At 36.3% G+C, this 25,716-nt stretch overlaps 1 protein-coding gene across 5 annotated transcripts in view; it reads left to right on the forward strand.

The window, feature by feature from the left end:
* NRIP1 (nuclear receptor interacting protein 1) overlaps window positions 1–25,716 on the forward strand; it is a 104,377-nt gene that overhangs the window by 36,844 nt on the left and 41,817 nt on the right. For 2 of the 5 annotated variants that reach the window (XM_005548930.4, XM_015446966.3), the window contains exon 3: window positions 14,036–14,158. The exons of 1 other annotated variant lie outside the window; for it this stretch is intronic. The gene's annotated coding sequence lies outside the window, so the exon portion shown is untranslated. Of the gene's footprint in view, window positions 1–12,766; window positions 12,849–14,035; window positions 14,159–25,716 lie in introns of those variants that run through there. 2 more of the 5 variants (XM_065541487.1, XM_065541486.1) reach the window with 2 other exon arrangements.

Consider the following 25,716-nt stretch of genomic DNA (forward strand, 5'->3'; position numbering starts at 1 on the left):
GATGGAAGTACCATATACTAAATATAAAGAGTTATTTATTGTGCAAATAAACTTTGCTCTTTAAGATGGCTTAAGTCTTTCTCATCACAGTTTTGGCTGTCATGGTGGATATATGATTGCCGACCTATGTGACCAACTAGAGAGAAAAAGGCCTGTTTAGATTTAAAGGGAAAAGGCATTTTGTTAAGAACCTAAAGTGTATTGAATTACTCCAGTTTACCTATTTCTCGTGTTAAGTAATTTTTGCAAAATGACCCTCTTTCATCAGACAGTTGTGAAATTTGCAGTAATTAAGTAAGCGAGCATTTATGTTAGCTTTATTGGAGACCAAAGTGGTGGGAGATATGAATTAGCTTCATTCTTTGATTGACCAAGCTCTAAGTTTTTGTCTGCCCATCAGTTTTTCAATTCTTTTGAGTGTATCTCTCTATATACTCCTTTGGTTTTGTTTCTAACAAGGAGAATAAAGAAAATCTGTTGCCTAACAGTTAACATTTGTTCACGTGTGAAAATTATTAAGATGCTTACCTAAACAAGATACTTGTCAGAGCTCTGATTTACCACAGTATAGCCACTTATTTTCTGTCATGTAAGTAACACTTGGTGTAAACAGGAATGTATTTGAATTATGAGGCCCAATATGAAAGTGATCTCCCAAGAACCTACCATCGAGCCTCGAATCAGACTTAACTACCACAGCTGCATCTGTCGGTATGTTGCTCTCCTTGCCCCTGGTGCCTTGCAACCACTGTCTTCCATTTGGTGTTAATCATTTATTGTCTTTTAAATAATACTGTTTTTTACATTAATCTTTAAATAATATGTTACTTTATGTTTTTGTTTTGTGAAAATGGTAGCATTCTGTGTGAAGTTTTCGGATACTTGCTGTTTCAAATTTTTTTAAATTTGGTTTTTGTGGGTACACAGGTGTATATATTCATGGGGTACAGGGATGATTTGATACAGGCATGCAATGTGAAGTAAGCACATCATGAAGAATGAGGTGTCCATCCCCTCAAGCATTTATCCATTGAGTTGCAAATAGTCCACTTACACTCTTTAAGTTATTTAATATGTACAGTTTTGAGACTTGCTTTTTCAACTCATCATGATTTTTTGAAATTTATTTATACTGCTGTATGTAGGTATAGTTCACTTATTTCCACTCCTGGCCAATATTCCATCGTGTGTGTTTATTCTCCTGTGCGTGGACATTTGGATGGTTGCTGGTCCTTTTGTTTGCTTGTTTTTGTTTTGTTTTGTTTTGTTTTTGATATACCTGTTGATATACTTACATACATATATATTGATGTACTTATATTCACAAATAACTGTTATAAGCATTGCTGATGTCAGCATTCTTTTATGTGTGTTCTGAAGAAGATGTGCAAGACTCTGGGGTATATACCCAAGATTAGATATGCAGAGAATGCTCAATTATATGAAAGAATATGAAATTGTTTCCAGTGTTATCAGACCAGTTTACATTTCATTAGTAATATGTCAGAAGCTTCAGTTGAGCTACATCATTGCCAGGTCTAAGAACTGTAAGACTTTTTAACTTTTTCCAAATTAGTAGATACAAAGTGGCATCATATTGTGATCTTGATTTACTTTTCTGTGATAGCGAATGAGGCTGAACATCTTTTCATGTGTTTTTTCCATCATTGGTGTATTATTTTATGAAATTCTTATGTCCTATGCCCATTATGTACTCACAACTGTTATTTTATACGTTTGTATTTTACGTATTTTTAGTTTTAAAGTAACACATACAGAAAAGTTACACCTACAATACAGTGGAACTTTTTTCCTCTGTTGACATATTACCCATAAATAAACAAGTATGTGTTTCCCAGGAAGAAACAAGACCTTGTCCTGGAAACCACAACAAAACCATCAGAGTCATTGATCATCACTACTGTCTAATCCTCAGAGCTCATTCCAGTTTCCAAGTTGTCCCAATAATGTCCTTTTTAGCAAAGGATTCAGTTTAGAATCACACTTTGCTTTTTACTAATCTCATCTCTTTAGTCTCCCTCAGTCTGGAACAGTTCTTCAGTCTTTGACTTTAAAGACGCTGGCATTTTAGAAGACCATATCGGCCCGTAATATTGGAGAATATCTTTTCCTTTAGGGTTGTCTTCTGTTTCCTCATGATTAGATCCCTATTATGAATATTGAGCAGGAATATCACAGAAGTGATACTGTGTCTTCTGTTTGCATCCTATGCGGTGGCATACAGTTTCATTTTGACCTATTACTGTTGATTTTTACTGGGATTACTTGATTAAGATGGTGTCTGCTAAGTTTATCTACTGTGAAATTACTCATTTTCCCTCTGTAATTAATAATTATTTTGCATGCAGGTTCTTTGAAACTGTGTAAAATCCCTTTCCTGATCACAGTTTTAGTGAATTTATTTGTATCAGTATGTGCTCATGAGCCTGTATTTTATTCAGGGAGGTGTAATCCATTATAATAGTTACTTATTTTGGTGCTAATCTTGTCCCTTAATTTGCCAGTGGAACCCCCTTCAGTGTCCTTTTGACATTTCATCGCTTGATCATACTGATGTCTCTAATTTCATTCCAATCCTATAGGCTTCAATTATATTTCCTTCCCTTTTTGTACCTCCTCTTACAGTGAGAAACCTGACTACCGTGATCCTTAGTGTTACTTTATTTGATCATTCTCCCTGTAGGTAGTCAATCTGCCATTTCTCTTGTCCCTCACCCTGCCCCCTAGTTTTACTTGAGCCTCAAAGCCCGTTCCTGTGGAAGCCCTTCTCAGCCCACATTGATTTCTACATTGCATACCACAGTGCATCTTTTTGTGGACGCCCTTCTGCTCCAGCTTGGGCATTGATACCCAGTGCTGGACCACTCCTGTGCAAGGACTTCTCTGTCATCCTGCTCACCGCATACCACCCTTTTCTTAATTTATTGAATGCAAAATGGCATCTTATTGGTTTTGATTTGCTTTTCTGTGATTGCTAATAAGGTTAGACATCTTTTCATGTGATTATTCACCATTAGTGTATTCTTTCGTGAAATGCAAGTTCGTACCTTTTGTCCATTGTATACTTAAAACTTTACATTAAATACTTTTATGTCGTAAATTTTTAAAAATTTTAAAATAACACATCCAATAACAAGTGCAATACAGATCTGGAGCTTAGGCTTGAATTCCCCGTACCACATAATTTCTCCCACTCCACAGTGACACTCACCTCCTCCTGCTTGAGCTCTCTCATACCTCTTATTAGGGCTACCCCCTCTCTGTTCTGGCCGTTTTTAATTAAAATATTATAGGACACACACACACACACACACACATATTCTGGATACCAAAGTTTTGTGTGTGTATGTGTGTGTGAGCGACAGTCTCTGTCTGTCGCCCAGGCTAGAGTGCAGTGATGCGATCTCAGCTCACTGCAACCTCTGCGTCCTGGGTTCAAGCAATTCCCCTGCTTCAGCCTCGCTAGTAGCTGGGATTACAGGTGCCCGCCACCACACCCACCTAATTTTTGTATTTTAGTAGAGAGAGGGTTTCACCATGTTGGCCAGGCTGGTCTTGAACTCCTGACCTCAAATGATCCACCCACCTTGGCCTCCCAAAGTGCTGGGATTATAGGCGTGAGCCATCACACCAACCCCCAATTTTTTCGGCAGATCTTCTGCTGTTGTATTTTTGATGAATGAAGTTTTCAGTTTGAAAGCATTTGAATTTATTAATCTTAATACTTTATGTATAGTTAACCCTTTTTGTGTCTTAAGGAAATGTTTCCTACTATGAGATCATAAAGATATCCTCTTATATTTTATATTAAAAATACTGAAGACGTGCGTTCTCTATTTAAAACGTTAATCCCTCTGGAATTGTTTATATGTTAGACCGCAGGAGTCCACTTTTGCCTCAGTGGATAACACAGTGGATAACCCGTTGTTTCAGCACTACTGAATGATGTCTCCCTTCACTGGGCATCTAAAGTGTAACTTTTGTCAAATATTTTCTCCGTGCGATGTTCTTGTTCTCCAGCAATCAATTTATTTGTCTCTTTTCCAGGTGCACACTAGCTTAATTGTTAGAACTTTATGATACGTTTTGGTATCCAACAAGGCAGGTTTCCTACTATTTTCTTTTGGTGGTAGGATTTTTTTCTCTTTCATGGGCTTTTGCTGCTCCATGCAAATTTTAGAATTAACTTACTAAACCATTTACATTTCGATAGGCATTACATTAAAAGCATTTGTTTAATTTGGGAAGAATTGTCATGTTATGATACTATTTATATAATGAACATGCTATGTCATTCCATTTATTTGGATTATTCAGGTTTCATTGTTAATGCCTTCCAATATATTGTATTTATATTGAACATGCAGTATTTACAAGTTACTTTTATTCTTAGGTATGCTTTGCTGCTGGATATTTTCTAAATGTTGTTTTCTGTTTGTGGCTGGTGTATAAAAATACAGTTTTTTTAAAAAAGTATTCTTATATTTAGCCAGAATTAATTGAATATTAGCAAACTTCTGATAAATGTGACATAACTTCAAAAGCAAACAAGATTAGAGATCTAGGTTTTTACCCTGAAATTACTTTTGATGTTTTAATAAATATCAGGTGAATAGTCATTTTTACAGCTTTATTGAGATATAATTTACATACCACAAATTCACCTGTTTAAAGTGTTCAGTTCCGCAGTTTTTATGTTCATATAGGTGTGTAACCAACACCACAGTCTTTTTTCACAATTTCGTGATCTTAAGAGGAGCCCCACCCCTGTTAGCTGTCACTCTCCATTTCCATCCTTTCCCACCCCAGCCCTGGATAACTGCTGATCTTTCTGTCTAGATTAATTTGCCTCTTCTGTACATTCCACAGAAATGGGATCACATGTGATTTTTAGTGATTGGCTTCTTTCACTCAGCATAATAAAGGTTGTCTATGTTTTAGCATGTGTCAGCACTTCCTTCCTTTTTGTGACTAAATAATATTTCCTAGTATGGATTTATCACATTTTATCTGCTTATCAGTTGATGGACATTAGGTTGTTTCCCTTCTGTATATACATAGGAGTGGAATTCCTGGGTCAGGTAGTAACTTGATGTTGCTTTTTAGGGAACTATCTGTTCCCCTGAATGGCTACACCGCATTCTACATTCCCACCAGAAGTGTATGAAGAAGGTGAATAGTCATCTTAATTCTACTTTTGTTTTCTCCAAAGAGTAATTGTAATACATTAGGTTTATCTTAAAGTATGATTGTTATTTAATGAGAGAAGTGGCAACATATTTTACATCAGACTCATTTTTTTCTTCAACTTGTAAGTTCTGGGGCACATGTGCAGGATGCGCTAGTTTTTTTACATAGGTAAACGTGTGCCATGCGGTTTGCTGCACAGATCAACCCGTCACTTAGATGTTAAGCCCAGCATCCATTAGCTGTTCTTCCTGATGCTTTCCCTCCCCTCGCAGCTCCCACCCAACAGGCCCAGTGTGTAATGTTCCCCAGAAGTGTATCCCTGTATTCTCATCATTCAGCTCCCACTTTTAAGTGACAACATGCAGTACTTGGTTTTCTGTTCCTGCATTAGCTTGCTGAGGACAATGGCTTCTATCCATGTCCCTGCAAAGGACATGATCTCATTCCTTTTTATAGCTGCATAGTATTCCATGGTATATATGTACCTCATTTTCTTTATCCAGTCTATCACTGATGGGCATTTGGGTTGATTCCATGTCGTGGCTGTCGTGAATAGTGCTGCAGTGAACATACACGTGCATGTGTCTTGATAATAGAATGATTTGTAATCCTTTGGGTGTATACCCAGTAATGGGATTGCTGGGTCAAATGGTATTTCTGCCTCTAGGTCTTGGAGGAGTTGCCACACTGTCTTCCACAGTGGTTAAACTAATTTACACTCCACCAGCAATGTAAAGTATTCTTTTTTCTCCACAGCCTTGTCATCATCTGTTGTTTTCTGACTTTTTAGTAATCACGATTCTGACAGGCATGAGATGGTATCTCATTATGGTTTTGATTTGCATTTCTCTAATGATCAGTGATGTTGAGCTTTTATATATATGTATATAAATATATATAAAAATTTTATATAAAAAAAATATATATATATTTGCTGGCCGCATGAATGTCTTCTTTTTAGAACTGTCTGTTCATATCTTTGCCCATCTTTTAATGTTTTTTCTTTTCTTGTAAATTTGTTTAAACTCTTTGTAAACTCTGGATATTAGACCTGTGTCAGTACATTAGACTCATTTTAAATCAATTTATGATTTTGTATGTAATATGTTGTTTTTATTTTTCATGACTTTATTTCGGTACAATTTACATGTATCAAGCAATTCATCCACTGTAAGTGTTCAGTTTGAAGGTTTTGAGTCAATGCACTCAGATGTTGCAACCATCACCACAGTCCGGCACTAGGACATTTTCATGTGTCCACAGAGTCCTTCACTCCCACTTCCAATCTCTGCGTCTTCTCCTGCCCCAGGAGGTGATCTGCTTTCTCTACATACGATTCAGCTTTTTAAGACATTTCGTATGTAAACGGAATCATACAATATAGATATCTTTTTGGAATCATACAATATAGATATCTTTTGTATTTAGCTTCTTTCACTATTAAGTTTCTGAGGTTCATCCTTGGTTCCATGAATCATTAGTTCATTCCCTTTTTTGTTGGTTCCCGCTTTATGCTTGCCTTTACCAGTGGGGGGGTATTTGGTTTGTTTACAGTTTTTGGCTATTATGATTGATACCCATATCGCCATTTGTAGACAGATTTTTTGTGTACATATATTTTCATTTCTCTTGGTTAGGTACTCCAGTGTAAAATTAGTCAGTCATTGCAAAGGTATACATTCATGTATGTTTAACTTGTGAAAAACCACCAAACTGTTTTTCAAGTGGTTATGCCGTTTTTACATTCTCACCAGCAATGGAGGAGGGTTTCAGTTTCTTCCTGTCCTCCGCAACCTTCGAGTTTTTTCAGTCTTTTTTTTTTTTTTTAAATGTAACTATTCTAGTGAGTGTGACATGTGATCTCATTCTGATTTTACTAATATTTCATGTCTTTGACGGATAACAATGAGCATCTTTCTATGTGTTTACTAAACATTCATGTCTTCTTGGGTGAAGTACCTTTAAATCTTTAGTCCATTAAAAAAAATTTGGTCAGTTTATCTTATTGCTGACTTCAAAGGGTTTTAGTATATGCTGTATACTGTACTTCATCAATTATATGATTTGCAAATATTTTCTTCCATTCTGTGGATGGTCTTTCAATTTGATGACATTCCGTTTTTCATTGTTTGAAATGGATTGTGCTTTTGTTGTCCTATTTAAGGAATCTTTCTGTAACTTAAGTTCATAAGAATTTATCCTATTCCTTCTTCTAGAAGTTCTGTTTTAATTTTTACAATTCAGGCTCTAATCCATTTTGAGTTGTTATTTTTGTATGTTGAGAGATACAGGTTTACCCTTATTTATTTGTTTTCACATATGGACATCTAGCTGTACCAGCACCATGTATTAAAAAGACTATTATTTTAATTGCAGTGGCATATTTGTCAAAAATTAAATTACTATGAATGGGAGTTTATTCTGGATTCTATTCTGTTCCATTACCTATATGTGTATCTTTATGCCAGGATCAACACTATTGGTTACCATATAGCTTTATAGCATGCTTTGAGATTAGATAAGTTTAAGTCCTGCAGCTTCATACTTTTTCATAGTTGTTTCAATTTTATTGGTATTTTATACTTTCATATATATTTTAGGACCAATTTCTAGAAAAAGATTACGATGGCATTTAGGTAGATCAATGTAGGGAGAATTGATGTCTTAGTAATACTGAATCTTTCAATCAACTGAATCTTCGTTCCAATAAACAAGTCTTCTTTAATTTCCCTCAACAGTGTTTTGTAGTTTTGAGTGCACATGTTTTACTCCTGCGTCTGCTTCCCAAAGTGCTGGGATTACAGGCGTGAGCCCCCGCGCCCGGCTGCATTTCTTATATACTGGCAACAAACCATCCAAAAATAAATTCCATTCAGTCAAAAGAGTAACAAAAAGAATAAAGCTTAAGAATAAATTTAATGGCCAGGTGTGGTGGCTTATGCCTGTCATCCCAGCACTTTGGGAGGTCGACGTGGGTGGTCACCTGAGGTCAGGAGTTCGAGATCAGCCTAACCAACATAGTGCAATCCCATCTCTACTAAAAATACAAAATTAGCCAGGCATGGTGGTACATGCCTGTAATCCCAGCTACTTGGGAGGCTGAGGCAGGGCGACAGAGCAAGATTCTGTCTCAAAAAAAAAAAAAAAGAAAAAAAAAAGAAATGCAGTTGATTGTGGATCTTATCATAAACCTTTCTAAACCTTTTTTTTATTAATTATTGTGGGCTTCTTGTAGAGTCCTTAGAATTTTGACAAGCAAGATCATGTTACCTGCATATAAGGATAATTTTAACTTCTTTTTCAATCTATCTGTCTTTATATTTGTTGCACTGAGTAGACATCAGATATCCTTGTCTTCTTCAGATCTTAGGTGGGGAAAGCATTCAGTCTTTCACCATTAGTATGATAGATTAGTTGTAGGCAGTTATCTTAGAAAGGAAAGATTGTTTTAACACTGAAACAATTAATAAAATGTATATTATTAATAGAATAAAGGACCAAAAACCCACATAAAAGAGTAAAAACTCACATGATTATCTCGATAGATACAGAAAAATCATTTGACAGGATCCAGCACATCAGTGATAAAAGCAAACAAACAAAACTCAAAAACTACACACAGGGAGAGGGAATAACCGCTGTATTATACTATAGCGGTATAATAATTAATCGTGGAAGATGGATTTTTTTTCTCCGTAAAATGGGGACAAAGCATGAATGTTTGCCATCATCGCTTCTATTCAACACTGGACTGGAAGTTCTAGCCATATTTTTTCTCATTGTAATGTTTATGCAGCCTATTTTGGAGCATGTGGAAATATTAAGGGAAAATAACCCCAACTCCTTTTCCTACCATCTAGAATTATCACTGTTAACATGGTGTTCTCTGTCCCTTCAGTATGGTGTGTGTATATGTGTGTGGGGTAACACATTAAAAAACAAATTTGAGATCGTACTTTATGCTCATATCTCTGACCTAATTTGTTACCATTTTTCTCCTTGCTCATTACTACCTACTTTGGTCATCTCTCAGTTCCTTGAGCAGGCACGTCCTTTGCATACGCTATTGCTTTTATTGGAAATTCTCTTCACTTTATTCTTTGTATGACTAGGACCTTCTCAGCTTAAATGTCATTTTCTCAGAGAAGCTTTTGCTTTTCCTTATCACTTTATGTAAAGTAGCTTCCTCTCTACCTCTTGCTTTGTTTGAAATCTTCAATTATTTTATTTTCTGTTTCCTTCTTGTCTCTTTCCCATGGGAACTGTGTTTGTCTTATTCATGTTGTAATTCCAGCACCTAGCGTAGCGTCTGCCTTTCTAATTTGTTTGGCAGTTTGTTCAACTCAGATGAATAGTATCTTGCTTTCTTAGCATTGTATTCTGATAATTTTACCACATTATTAAAAAAAATAGATGTGTTTGAAAACATGCATTTTAAAGATTGTATAATATTTCATAATATGATGAAGTTATTTAACATTTTCTTATTAATTAGACATGCTTCTTTTGTCATGATTCAAAACACATCTGGCATATTCAGTTTCGCTGACTTGAACTGAAGGCTAGTTTACCCACTTATTAATATAGGAAAACTTTAAGTATTAATGTTACAGTAGTTTATTTTGTGTTAACTTTTGTTGGTTTTATTTAAATATTCTTTTGATTTATCTTTTGTGTGGTAGTATATTTGTTTCAAAAGGAGGAGTATAATAATGTTTTAGTAGAGACCAACCATTAACATAAACAATTCTAGAATGTGACAAAATATCAAATACAAATTGTGGGCTTGGAATACTTTTAACTTTTTACATGGAAAATGTAGGCTCATTAAGTTGATATGCTAGTGCCAAGTGTTTTGCAGTACCTGAATTGAGACCATTGTAGATGAACAGTAGTAGAGAAAAATCAGAATTCATGTTCCAGAGAACTGCCAAGGCCCTGTCTTTTTCCAAAATACTAGGATTTGCATTCCACCTCAGCCCCTTATTGGCTTTCTGAGTTGGGGTAACTTAAACCCAGCTTCCTCATCTACAAACTGGGGATAATAATAATCACCTTATAGTGTTTTTTAAAGATTATGTCTGTAAAAGGCTGATTGTTATGTTTGAGACATAGTAATTGCTCAGTAAACTATAGTTAACATTACCTGTTAAGTCTTTTAGTTCTGGGAGTGTTGGTAAGAGTAGGAGCTGTAAGGATGCCTTATGGTGTCATCAACAGATAATGACCAGTTCATTAATAATGTTCCTCTAAGTGGGCACTGTGGTGCACTTAGCTACTTGGGAGGCTCAGTTGGGAGGATCATTTGAACCCAGGAGTTTGAGACCAGCCTGGGCAACATAGCGAGATCCTCATCTCTAAAAATAAAAATAATAATGATAATAATAATGTTCCTCTAAAGGTATTTTCTTTTACTCTTCTCAGGAGTTGGTAGTTTTCTTTATATAATATGCCAGTTTGTAGGGTTTCATATCTATGAACCTAGACCAAAAAAAGATTTAGCTCACAAGTTCATATTTTAATAAAGATCCAGTAATCAATTTGGAGATTACTATTTGCAGCATTCTTTTTTATTCATTCTTTCTTTTTCTTTCTTTCTTTCTTTCTTTCTTTCTTTCTTTCTTTCTTTCTTTCTTTCTTTCTTTCTTTCTTCTTTCTGTCTTTCTTTCTTTCTTCCTCTCTTTCCCTTCCTTTCCTTTCCTTTCCTTCTTCCTTCCTTTCCTTCCCTCCCTTCCTTCCTTCCTTCCTCCCTCCCTTCCTTCCTTCCTTCCTTCCTTCCTTCCTTCCTTCCTTCCTTCCTTCCTTCCTTCCTTCCTTCTCTCTCTCTCTCTCCCCTTTCCTTTCTTCCTTTCTTTCTTTCTTTCTTTCTTTCTTTCTTTCTTTCTTTCTTTCTTTCTTTCTTTCTTTCTTTCTTCTTTCTGTCTTTCTTTCTTTCTTCCTCTCTTTCCCTTCCTTTCCTTTCCTTTCCTTTCCTTTCCTTCTTCCTTCCTTTCCTTCCCTCCCTTCCTTCCTTCCTTCCTTCCTTCCTTCCTTCCTTCCTTCCTTCCTTCCTTCCTTCCTTCCTTCCTTCCTTCCTTCCTTCTCTCTCTCTCTCTCTCTCCCCTTTCCTTTCTTTCTTTCCTTTCTTTCTTTATTCCCCCCCCCCCCCCCGAGTCAGAGTCTTACTCTGTTACCCACGCTGGAGTGCAGTGGCGCAATCTTGACTCACTGCAAGCTCCACCTCCCGGGTTCACGCCATTCTCCTGCCTCAGCCTCCAGAGTAGCTGGTACTACAGGCGTCTGCCACTATGCCCAGCTAATTTTTTGTATTTTTAGTAGAGATGGGGGTTTCACCGTGTTAGCCAGGATGGTCTCGATCTCCTGACCTCGTGATCCGCCCGCCTCAGCCTCCCAAAGTGCTGGGATTACAGGCGTGAGCCACCATGCCCGGCCAGCTTTCTTAAATATAGTTATGGTTACTTTATTGTTCCAACTGTAAAATAAAAGATTATAATCTTTTTGTCAAGAAGGAAAAAAGGTAATTGAAAACTGAACAATTAAATTCTACTGGAATTTCAGTGAATTGGTAGATAATGTTGATAACGGGAAGATGGGCGTGTCTTGAGTATTGCTTCAGAGATTGGGGATGGGAGACTTAAGAAATTCCCAAGGTCCCTACCATGTTCTAATAAGAGTACTCATGTAATTGCAAATATGGCTATTGTTAAGTTGATGTGTGATCAACATCCTTCTAGGTATATATAATCAGGGCAAGTGATTGTTTCCAACTCTTCGTACAATTCCCATCTGAATTTATAGTCAAAGTTTGATTGAGTCCAAGGTCTATAATTCGGGGCATATGACTTAACCAGCCCCGCTCACCATCCGTTGCTCCTCTGTAAAATGGAATCTCTGCTGATTTCACTGAGTTGTGAAGATCAAATACAGTCATGTCCATGATAGCATTTTGTAACTGGTAAAGCATTACTCACTTAGTGATGCTCCCTTTTATGTGTCAGACCTGTCTCTTTCCCACAGCTGTTTGGTAGGGTGCTGCTGGTGGCCGTGCGATAGCTCAGAACTACATCTGTAATGTGTACTGCCTCTCAGGAGTTTTGTACTTGTGTTAGGGAGTGGACACTTTTAGTTTTTTCCTATTTGCATCATTTTATTTGTGGTGTTTGTTAGAAAAGTAATATGTACATATTTACTGTAGAGAAATTAGAAAATACAAATCAAAAAGAAAAAATAATAATTACCTCTAAATGCAGAAATAATAACTGCATTTACTTTTGTTTAAAACAAAAATTCAGTTATGCTGAAATAATGTTGTTTCCTGTTTTTTTCAGTTAATATAGTATATAATTTCATATAATTTAATTTTCTTGTATAATGCTTTAATGACTACATAATATTCCGTGATGTAATATACTGTAGTTTATTTAACTATTTCTAATTTTTTCATTTTGACATTTTATGGCTGTATACAATGCACTGCACAAATATAATAGTATGTATGTTGAACATCCTTACGGCTAAATATTTACACCTATCTTCCATGATTTTTTAAATTTAGGAGAAATCTTAGACATGGGATTGCTGCATCGAGGGACATGTAACATGTTAAGGCATTTAATTTTTGTTACAGTTTTATCGAGGTATAGTTGATGAATAATAAACTGCACATATTTAAGATATAATTTGACAAGTTTTGACATATGTGTACACCTGTGAAACCATCATCACAATTAAGATAACATTTCTTTGTAATCCCCCCCTTTGGCATCCTTCATCCCCAGGCAACCCCACTGATCTATTATCTTTCACAATAGATGAATTTGCATTTTCTGGAATTTCACCCAAATGGAATCACACAAAATATGTTTCTTTTTGTCTGGCTTCTTGCACTCAGGGTAATTATTTTGAGATTCATCCATGTTTATTTTCCATATGTGTGTGTGTATTCTGTTTTGATACTGAGCAGTAAAATTATATTGTATGGATATACCATATGATCATTCACCTGTTGATGATGGGCATTCCAGTTGTTTCCAGTTTTTGACTATTAAAAATCAATCTGCTGTAGACATGTTGTGTAAATCTTTTTATGGATATAGGGCATTTGATATTTATTGCCAATTTTTTTGCTGCAAAGATTACATACTTGGTGTTTCGAAACTGAAAAAGTTCCATATAAGAAAAACTATAGACCATCCTGGCTAACCTGGTGAAACCCCGTCTCTACTAAAAAATACAAAAAACTAGCCGGGTGAGGTGGCGGGCGCCTGCAGTCCTAGCTACTGGGGAGGCTGAGGCAGGAGAATGGTGTAAACCCCGGAGGCGGAGCTTGCAGTGAGCTGAGATCTGGCCATTGCACTCCAGCCTGGGAGACAGATTGAGACTCCGTCTCAAAAAATAAAAGGAAAAAAAAAGAAAAAGAAAAACTATAGCTACTCTTTTCTTTTCTTTCTTTCTTTTTTTTTTTTTTTAGAAATGCATCTTTAGGAGGATTTATAATTTTTTGTACGTAAATTAATTTAGCACAGCACGCTAAGAAATTTGAAATTAACCAAGGGTAATAAACACATCCTAGCAACTATAAACCTTTTTCACAGCTTATTTTGTTGAAGCAGTTACTTTTATCAATTATTATCTGGAAAGCAAAGATCTGTTGCTTTCTGTTAATGAACCAGCATTCATAAACAATTGATATTTTCTGTCAAATGACTACTTTTGCATCGAACTTGAACAATAAAAGGTAATGGGCTAAGTTGAACTTCATCAAAAAGGTGTTCCAGAATCTGGTTTGGAATAGATGCCAAACTATCTTTTCCCTCTTGTTAAGATGCATACTTGACTGAAGGAGGACGGGGAATCTGAAGACTCCGGATGACATCAGGGCTACTTTTCAACAGCCTTCTCAGTTTTCTTTCTCAGAAAGCAGAGGCTCAGAGCTTGGAGACAGACGGTGAGAATATTTTTTTCCTGAGTTCTTAAGGCTTAATCATTATGACTTTAATATATTTCAGACAATTCTTTCTCAGTTATAAATTAGCTTCTAATTCAAAATGTGTATTATGTGCTTCATCTGTGCAAGTTATTTCATCAGGCAATGTGGTTTAAAAAATGAATGAGGTACAGTCCTTCCTTTAAGGAACTTATATGGAAAGAATAAATGTAGATAAATAATGTAATCAAACAGTAAAAGAGGTTAAATGCCGTAAGAGAAATGGAGAAAAATATTCTTGAGAATTCAGTGTGTAGATTACTTCTAGAGAGAGGAACTGGGGAGCTTGAAAGAAGAAATAGTATTTTTGTTGATAATACTTAATTTGATTGATCAAAAACCAGAGAAAATGGACAGTTAATACAAATCCTAAAACAGCAATCCCTGATTTCAGATAAAAAGTTAATTACTGTTTCGAGGAAAGATAGAAAGCATGTTTGATTATTGTGTGTTTATTATAGTAGAGGCCAGTGATTACTTTTGGAATTATGTAAAATTCCTCTTACAAAAGAAAGAGCATTATTAGCATTTCTGAGAAATGATAAAGTAATTGGATTAAATTAACACAAGTAGGTGGGCAGAGCAACAAAAAAGACGATGAGTGAGTGGTTAATTCTACTTGGATTAACACTCCTGTTTTCTAGTATAGCTACAACCTAAATGAATTTGTCATGTCTTAAGTTCTTGGACCTTATTATGCTGCTTATTTCTGGGAAGGAGAAATCCAAGTGAACTAGATGAAGGCATAATGATTGATTATTGTGCTCATAATCAGTTGTGAATAGTTCAGTTTCATCTAGCTAACTGAAAAACTAGTCAGAGAGAGAGAGCAGATACAGTGTGCTGAAATTCACCATGTTTTAGCTGACCACAGTGTTTCCAAAATGGAACGGCAACTTTGAGCCAAATTTGCTCTTTACCTGTAGGCCTCATATGGTTGTCACAAGGATAATCCTAACTGCTTTGTCTTCACTATTCTGATAATGTTCAGAAAACCTAGTAATGAAGTTATTTTAATCACCCACTTAAATGCTTAGCTTTTCTTGTAATTTCATCAAGAAAATCTTTAAAACATTATTTTTTAAAAGACTGCATAAAATTACTAATAATTATTTGGTTGCAAGTCACTTTTCATATATTCATATATTGTTTCACCTCTAAATTGGAATTTAAAATCAACGGGGCAATTATTTGTAAATACTAAAATTGTTACTCAGATATAATTATGTGTTAATCACTGGTTGGTAGTCTGAAATCTGCTTTTACATTTGATGAAACAGTTGATATTGAACCCCACTTCCGAACTTCTAATTTTGTTAAAATTAACATTATAATCATGCATATTCCTGTGACCACCCCCCCCAAGATATAATTGGTTTGTTGTTGTTCTTAATTTTCAACACCTTTGTTTTACCACGTAACCAGAAGGATAAGCAGTGCTCACTGGATCCAACTAAGAGTAGGATGAGTAAATTATAGGTAGCCATCTGGTAAATATACACACCCAATGAGTTCTTAGAAAGTTGTCAAATTTAGGTTTTTCTTCCAAATTAAAAAATAAAGACGGCCAGGCATGGTGACTCATGCCTGTAATCCCCGCACTTTGGGAGGCTGAGGTGGGCAGATCATGAGGTCAGGAGTTCAAGACCAGCCTGACCAATATGGTGAAACCCTGACTCTACTAAAAATACAAATATTAGCCAGGCATGGTGGCGCGCACCTGTAGTCCCAGTTACTCAGGAGGCTGAGGCAGGAGAATCGCTTAACTCAGCAGTTGGGGTTGCAGTGAGCCAAGATTGTGCCACTGTACTCCAGCCTGGGCGACAGAGAAAGACTCTGTCTCAAAAAAAAAAAAAAAAAAAAAAAAAAAAAGACATTATAATGTATGGTGAACAACTTTGAAAACTAAAAATTTATAAAAACAAATTGCTAGTAGTGATTTTCTATATTCCTTTCACATATTTTTAAATGTTTTTAGATTTTAAAGATGATTATGTCAAATGTGTTTTTTCTAAAATGTGTTATTTTAAATAGGTTTTCCTTTTGAACGAGCAGACCATGGTCAAATAAGCTTGGGAGATGTTGAGTCAAAGTATAGAATGTCTTTTCAATAAGCCTTTCATTAACCCAGTGGACTGTCTCTCCAAAAGGAGGATCTGGTATATCTCAGGAGATGAGTATTTGACAAGTTGAGGATTCTAAACTAATGTTTTATGAGGTTTTTACTATAGTTTGTCATACCCTGCAAAACACTCATGTTATATTTGTAAGTATAGTAATTTTTTTTGACTGAAAGCTCAAAGATAATGGTTGGGAGGAAAAAGGATGTAATTAATTGAATATTACAAACTAAATAAAGAATGAAGTGTTTCAAAAACCTTTTAGTGTCTTAGGCCATGTTTCTCTTGCCCTTTTGTTAGCTCCTTCTTTTGAAAGAGATACAATCATCATATGGAGTAACTAACAAAATTAATTCACCCTTTATTATATTTTATAGGACTTTATGTACTTTCTGTGCTGTTTATCTCAGTGTCTAGTATTTATTAGCTAATTTTGATAGAAATTGCTGATACCAAAACAGGGAATGTCTTGGGTAGTGTTAACTGAATGACTGTAAATCAATTTAGCTTAAACACTTGAATATACTATTTTCTCTAACGGAATTTTTATTGTTATATGTCACGATTTTCCACTAGGAAGAGTTCTCTACTGTACTTTTTTTCTAGTTTGATTAAATTTTTGACAACTATTTTAGTAGAATAGATGTCTTGAGTTTAAAACTTTCATGTCAGACATAAAGTATGTATATAAAATTGTTTTTAAAAAAGGGCCAGTACTGATGAGTTGGGTTACAAGGTTGGTAAATAGTAGGCTAATTGTGTACATGAAATGCCTTTCCAACTTCATAAAATATTCCTCAAAGTCATTTTTTAAAATTTAAGAAATAAGTCTTTGTAAAATGTGTTTAAACTTTCACACCAGATTTTTAGCAGGAACATGATACTGGTGAAACAAAGATCAATTTATAGTGTGGGTAAGTTGTCTTAGTTGGAATTAATTGCCGTAAACCAATTTGTCCTTCTCACTAGTGTTTTCCTGGCCTTGTGGATAACCCTGGTAAGAAAATCTGTATGCTTGGCTCAAATGAGTCATTGTTAGTTTCCAGCATTGCTTCCATCCACTCTTAATTCCCTTTCTTACAGCCAGCCATCTTACTTCAGAGTCTTACCATTTCTCATCTGGAGCTCTTGTGCTGGCCTCTTCACTGACGTCCTTGCTCCAGTCTTTCACAGCCACCAGGTCTTCCTGAAACTCCAGCTTGCTTGTGTTACTTGTCTGATCAAACATCATGTAGCAACTGCAATAGCATAACAAACACGGAAAAGTAATAGACCTTCCTTAATCCTAGCTTACTGTTACTATGGGAAACATTAATACAATTAACTTTTTTTTTAAATTTGATATCTTTAAAGAATTGACTTTTCTTTAAGTCTTTTACTCAGTATCTTAATTGATATAACTTACGTTGTTTGGGGAGGAAGATCCCTACTAGACTAAGCCTCCATATCAACTCGGATTTTATAAAGTCGCTCTATGCGAAGCCTCCATATCAACTTAGATTTTACAAAATTCCTGTATTCTAAGCCTCCATATCAACTCAGAATTTTTTTTCTCTTCCATGCAAGGTTTCAAGTGAAGTAATCAAAATAATTTTGAAAGTGTTGATCAGACTGTCAATACACTTTCTCTTCTTACTTTCTCTTCTTCAGGTCTTTTTTCACTGAAATTAACTGCTATGAACCTGATAGTCTCCTTGATTCTCTGCTACATTTGCCCTTCAACAGTGTGGCCTGCGGTTTGCATATCTGAAAATTGTTTGATTCTAACATCAGAGCTTATGCATTTTATTTAGATCTTCTTCATTCTGGATTAGAGGTATATGAGTAATTTTCAAACCTTGTTTGCTTCCTTTTTGCATTTATTTATTAAAAAATTGTTCACAGTAAAGTCTATGTAAGCTTCTAGCTTGAAACTTTGTCTCCTGCTGTTGCTGCCCCTCTCTGCACCCCCTCCCCACCTGCCATCTTGTAGACCATCCTCCAAGCTAGTGCTTCTCAAAATATCTGCAGTAAAGGCCAATAATTTGTCTGTTTCCATTTTATTTTCTTTAGTAACCCACTTTTATTGTCTTTTTAAAAAGCTTCTATGACAGATTAGAAGTTTTTAAAAAGACTACAAAATCTAAGTCCACACCTTTCATCATTAAATTTAATTATCTGTAACTTTTATAGAACATGCCATCAAATTATTTTGTCATGTTCTATAAACGTTTGTCATTACTGGCAATGTTTATTCTTGGAGGGGATTACTTAAAGTTTCTAGAACATACTCTGTGCCATTGTGCTTCCTGGACTGGGCCGATGGTCCTCCTACTTTCTAAAGAATACTGAAGCTTCTTTTCCTGTTGGGAAAGCCTTGATTGTCCCTAGAGTCACTTCATATGCAGCCTCTGTAGAGCACCTTCACTAAAAACGGTGTTCCCTGCCTTATAACTCAGTCTTCTCCCAAAAATCATGTCTTTCAGTGCTTTCTCCACTTTGTCCATGCCTTCTTTTCAGTAGTATCTCACTATGTTGTTGATTCTGTTTTTTCCTGATGAGATCGTGAGCCCACTAAGGGCTGGTTTATCACTTCATTATCCTTGTAACTTCAGCTCTTAACAACATAGCAGCTTCTTTATAAATATTTGTACATTTGTTACTTCTTGTATGGTAAATTCAGAATAATAGAGACTACAGAGATGGGAGATTTTTCATATCCTCCTTAGTCTACTCATCTTTTTAGAAAGTTCTTTCTTTTCTTTCCTCATCTTGGTCTTAGGGACATTCTGCACAGAGAACCATATTTATCTACCATAATTATAGTGGAAATTCCTGAAATTAGAAAGAAGAGATTATGTTTGAAGAAAAGCAGCATTGCATTTTTTAACTATTACTAGCAGTAGCTCTCAAACTTTTTGCTTTCAGGACACTTTTCTTTCCCCCCCCCTCCCTGCAATACGAAGTCTCGCTGTCTGGCCCAGGCCGGAGTGCAGTGGTGGAGTCTCGGCTCACTGCAAGCTCCGCCTCCCGGGTTCACACCTTTCTCCTGCCTCAGCCTTCCGAGTAGCTGGGACTACAGGTGCCCACCACCACACCTGGCTAATTTTTTATATTTTTAGTAGAGACGGAGTTTCTCCATGTTAGCCAGGATGGTCTTAGTCTCCTGACCTCATGATCCCCCCACCTCAGCCTCCCAAAGTGCTGGGATTGTAGGCGTGAGCCAGCGCACCTGGCCTCAGGACACCTTTATGTTCTTAAATTATCAGGGACCCAAGAGAGATTTATTTATGAGATTCATATCAACTGATGTTTATCATATTAGAAATTTAAACTGAGAAAAAATTTGAGACAAGAGTTACACAAGGATGCATTCCATATATATAGCCTCTAGACAACTCTACTGTATACTTATGAAGTAATGATACCAAAAACCAGATAACATTTAGTATTATGAAAGTAGTCTTTACCTTGTGTGCCTCCTGAATGGGTCATGGGGACCCCTGGCATCCTTGGACCACCCTTTGAGAACTGCTGTGTTATGACAATTCACTTGTCTAATTGCAAACAGAATCTTCTGTTTTTCTATTCCAATAATGTTAACCTTGCTTTTGTGTTTGTAGATTAATAAGTTTTTTTTTAATAACTGCACGGCATATCATATTACCCACTTTTCTATTAATGTCTAGACCTAGAATGTGCTGGAACTTATTGCCAGCGTTGGCTTGGCAGCTGTAAGACAGAGATGCTTACTCAAGGAGAAGTCATTTTATTTGTGGATACTCGGTAAGGTCATTCCTAGTTGTGCCCTGTCAATAACCCTGACTGTCAAGTCCTTTTTATGATTTGTGTACCTTCTAATACTTCTGAAACCCAACTCCAGAGGTTTCAGAGGTTTGGTCATTTAAAAAAATAATTTCACAAAATGAAGTTGATGTGTTATTTTGCAGGATTGACTAGGCTTCCCCTCAAGTCTTTCCTTCTCTCCTTTGCGTGACCTTCCCCTCCACTTGCCTCAACCTGATCCCTGATGCTGGCGGTCCCTTTCTGAGAGTACAGTCTGCTCTCTGGCAGATATTTACTTGGCCCTGGTGACTCCTGTTCTGTTTTACTCCCTGCCCTCTTACCTTGGCTGATACTCTGTTAAATTCTTTCTGAGGTTTTAGCGGGACAGTCAGTCTCTACAGTATTTGACGACTCTCTTCAAATTACATTGGTACTGGGTCTTCCCTGAGAGTTCTGGGAATGCGTTGTGTACCTTTCAGCTGGATGGGAATACCAAGATGGCTGCTAGTTCCGACACTTGATTTACTGACAGCTTCATATTCTTTTTACTCATAGTCTTTTTATTGTGTGATGATGTCATGCAAGCTGGAATTTGGGGACTTGATATCATTATGAGTGATCATCTAAAAACATGAAGCTGATAGAATGTTGGGTAGTTTTTATTTTTTAATTCTGTGTCTTAAACATAGTCGAGACTCAATAAATGTTTGCTGAGTTAATTTTTTTTCCCATTAGTGTTGGATAGAACTCTTAGCTCCAAGAACCACACTATAATTTAAGTCGGACATCTCTGTCTTATAGCCAAGGGAAATATGCTCTCATACTGTTCTGAAAAGGTACATGTTACTGTCTTAGTAAGCAAAACCCTTACCTAATACTTAATGAAGCTTGATAGTTGAAATGTACAGAATTCAGATTTCAAACAGGATCTGATTCTGACTCTTTAAAGCACCCCTATAAGAATTACTACTTTTTTGAAACTTTATAGAAATCATTTTTTAGCACAGTGTTTATCAAACCTAGGCTTGAGATATAGTAATTATTTTTATCATTTTTATCTTTGATTTAATAAAGTTGCTATGAAATAACACCCTATGTTATAGCACTGTTTATGTTAAACAAATTGCTTTCTAAATAGTCAAAGCAGCCTTCATTGTTTCCAGAACTGTCTCTTTCTTCAATTCTCCTGCCTTTACCTTATTTTGGCCATGGTAGTGCACTGACTGATCTACAGTTTCTTCTTCCCTCCAAGCTGTCAACAACTCCATAGCTTCTGGTTTTGTTTTTCTAATATGCTTTTCATAATACCATTGCTTGTAAGGAAACCCACCAGATAAAGGCCAGCTTCTTGGCATGGCCTTGATTCAAAGTCCTTGGTCCCAGTTGCATTTCCAGCCTAATCTCCACTCCCATTGGACTGCCACGCTTCCTGTGTCACACTCAGCTCTTCCTTGCCTTTGAGTGCTATTTCTGGACCCTAGAATGGCTGCCATTCTCTTCTGCCTGGCTAGCCCTTACTCATTTTTTAACCATCACTGATCACCACCTGCACGTGCACGTATGAACCAAAAAACCTAGTTACAGCCTATCTGTGTTCCCAGAGCACTTTTTAGATATTTCGGTCATTGCATTTAGCACAGTGTATACTCTCTCTCCTTTGGCACAGAGACTAAGGAAGAAAATCACCAGCGCTGTGCCCTCTCGGGTCTTATTTACTCATGAGGTATTATTACTCTGTGCTTTTCCTGTCCTGTTTAGGAAAACATAACTGAATCCAAGTGAGTGAAAGTGTGGTTATTACCCAGGTTATCTTGAATTTATTTAGTCTGTTTTTTTAAAAGGGAATAATTTGCAACCTCTTAGACCTTATTAAATTCTGTACTTACACGGAATACTTACACTAAATACTCTTTAGAACTAATCATGACATACCTTATATCTGATGGTGGCAAACCAGCATGTTATAGATGGAGACACACTGATTTTAGGATATATTGCGATTTAAGCATTACAGCTCTTTGTTCCACCAGACTATTTATTTCTTGAGAGCCAGGACTATTTTATCCATCTTTTTCCTTTTGTTGTTCTAGAGTAGTGATTTAAAAATTTGCCTACTTTAGCTACTAAATTGAATTTCGAGAGCATTGCCAGGGAGGAATCAAACACCCTCTACTGGCATTAATACTTTCTCTTTTGGCCCATGCCCTGGTAATGCTAAAACATCAAATGTCATGCTGATGTTTTTATAACAAGACCGAGATTACCTTACCTTGTTTTACTTGTGTCACTTTCACTGTTCTAATGATTTTTTTTTCCTGTCTTAAGAATGAATTCATCACGTTGGGAATAAGAAATTTAGTAAACATGCAATAATGTAATTTTCCTTCCCTGTAATCTTAGTAAGCTGTATGCAGTATGCATGAAGTTTATGACTTAACCAACTAAAACCATATATTTTTTAAAAAATGAAAATTCTAGAGATAAATATTGATGGAAATATTTTTTAGTCTTAACTTATCACTGTGCTACAAATCTGAAAGATACAAATAGAGCTTTAAGTTTTACATTCGCTACACTGAAATATAGTCCAGAAAGAATTCGACCTGAATTCTTTAATAAGCACAATGGAAGGGTTGTTTACTTTTGGGAACTAATAGCTGCCCCATTCTTTGTGATTGTCTGCTTACATAATTTGTTATGAAAGAATGCTTCTAGGTAAACCCTCTCTCCAGAATGCTGGTGGTTTGTTCTCTTCTGCTTGGGAAGGGTTAAGAGGAGACAACATCCTGTCAAAGACCTTGTTTTTAATTTTGCTTCTCACACTGGCACAGATCCTGCTAAGAGCAGCCCAGATTAGTTCGGAAAACCTTTGAAGAGATTTAAGATGTCCTTCAGCCAGTTTGAAGGTTTTTGTCTTGCAAATCCAGTACAAGGGCGCCTGCAGGCATCTCGACCCTTGCTGTGCTGCTGATGCAGCTCAAGGTCACACTAACCCGCCCTGTGACATTCAACAACAACAAAAAAAATTATGCGGTGAAACTGCCTCAGCGTTCAACCAACCAACAACTTCCTTTAGTGAGGAACTGAGGAAGAAGTCTTTTTTACCCCCCTTTTTCTCTTTTGGGGGGGCTCTGTGAATTTTTGCTGTAGGAAATAATCCCGGATTTCTGGTGTGTGTGATGACAAGGTCATTTCTTAATTAGAACACATGTAAAGAACAAAGCTAAATGGCTTCAAAACAGCTTTGTAGTTGATGGAGAGGATTTAAATTATTTAAAGAGATAGTCACCCATGTATGATGGAAGCTGAATTCTAAAGGCATTAACTCCTTCATTCCTATCTACTTGTCATTGCTTTGAATTCCGTATGTCTGACTTTAGAGGGTTGCATTCTAAACTTCAGAGAATTTATAAATGCCCAGTTTTAAAATGATGAAATATAATTTATAAATCAAATTCTCAGATAAACTTTTAATGGAGATGTTTTCTCCCCATGACATCTATCTCCTAGAAGCATTATCAAATGGCTTGATTTAGGAACTAGGAATTACACACTCTTCCCTCTGGCAACTGTGATTTATTTATAATGTGTTGGAGGTGGGTGAGTAAAGTGCTTCTTTATTGCCTCACCTTCTCTCTTCCTCACTTTTATCCATTTGTGATTTGGAAGTCTAGTTGAGCAATTTTCTCCTGCCTCTTTAGAAATAACAGCACATATCATTCAGGTTTTTCAGCTTTCAAAGAGTTGGTGTAGGAAGACCATCTTTTTTCTATGGAAAAAAAAAAAAGTAATCTTAGTGAAAAATGAACTTTAAGAAAGTTGTTTCTGAACACGCATGACATTTTAAGGCACAATGAGACCATGTCCATGAACACTCAGTAGCCATATTGGATCTGCTCCCGTTCTTGCGGCTTGTTTCCCCATGTTCCTCCTTCGCTGCCTGCGAATGTTAACTACCAAATACATTAGTTGGACAAAGTCCAAGTGCGTTGGCTTTCTGTGCTTGAGACTGAATGTGTATCACCTCTGCAGGATTGGAGCAGAACAATCTAAGAGTAATTTTGTGGTTGATATTTTCTTTATGTATGTTGTGTATAGAAGCACACGTGGCAGTTATTTTTTTGTCCACCAAATGACATTGTGTAGAGAAAGTTACCTTCAACATTATGATATTAGCAAAACAGTTTTCTCAGAATTTATACCCAGTTGCTTTTTGACTGAAGTAGAATCAGGACAAGTACAATATTTTAAGTGTGATGATTTAAATTGATATTTTGGATTTGTGGGCCGCACTGAAGAAATTTGTTTGAGGGGATAACATGATGGACTGTGTAAGAACAAGTTAGAATGAACTAGACTTCTTATTCTGAAGGATTTTTCTCCTATTGAGAAACAATTTTTGCGGTCCATGAAAATCCATAGTTTTATATAAGGGTATTTTAAAGATTTCAGATTTGCAAAAAGAAAGTATTGGAGGGGAAATCTATATGCAAGGAAATGGTTAGTGTGATTCATAGCATCCTGCCCTTGCCTGGAGTCTGGTGTGCCCTAAATGTCATGTATGACCCAAGCTCACCTGCTAGTAATTTCTAATTTACTGTCCTAATTCATCGATTTGTTATCACTAATTGTTCTTCATTTACTTCTGTGTAGTTTCCAGTACCTAAAGGGTTGAAAGGTTGCTGTAATTGGCACCCGCAGCTGCTCTTTCTTTTGACAGGGGATAATTTTGCAGCCTCTGCTTTGTGTGACAGCTGCCTAATTGGGCATTCTCCCCTTGTAGCAAGCCTGCCTCCTCCAACCTCCCTGCTGACAAATGGTGGTGGATTATAGATGAGGACACGCTGACCCGTTCGACCTTGCTGAGACAGCGGGGAGGGGCCTCCTGCTACTTGAGGGAAGCGTTAGGTCATTTAGAGGACAAGGTCATGAGCCAGGTGGAGAAATGACATGATATCACATGACAGTAGCCTGATGACATGGTCAGTGTGTCAAGGACAAATGCATCAGTATCGATTAAACGTTATTGCAATACTTTTCATTGAGTCCCTAGTATTTCTTAATTGTTCCTACTGATTTTTTTTTAAGAAATAGAAAAAGTGCAAAAGGAGACACATGTATTTTAGCAGTGTTAGAACAATTGTTTACATGAAAACAATTGGTGTAGGATGCCTCCTAGTAAGTTTCTTCAGTATTTTGAGTATTATGAGTATTTTGTTCTTAATTTTTGCTTAGTTTGCAGCCCCTTAACTATCAATACTTTTCAAGAGTTGTTTGAAAATTAAGGCAGGCAAATTAAAATGTGGCAATGTATGTTGTTAAAAAACATTTAACAACGTCTGTCATTCCCCTACTCAATGATTGGCATAGCTTTTCATATTTTGAATAAAAGAAAAATAAGCCAAGTGAAAATGTGTAATTGAAAAGAACCCCAGAACTCTAGATTTATAAGATCAGCCATACCACCGTGAGGCCATAATTATGAAGTGTTAAAGGTACTTTTTAAATAATTTTTGAGACCTGAAAATATTTTTCAAATAGCTTGGGATTATTCATAATGTAAATACTTCAAGATACATGAAAATCTGTTGTATGTGTTGTTACTGGTAATGCACATGCTTTTCTTGAGAAAGT

Source organism: Macaca fascicularis, chromosome 3 (genome assembly GCF_037993035.2).
Source record: "Macaca fascicularis isolate 582-1 chromosome 3, T2T-MFA8v1.1".
NCBI classification, from domain to species: domain Eukaryota; kingdom Metazoa; phylum Chordata; class Mammalia; order Primates; family Cercopithecidae; genus Macaca; species Macaca fascicularis.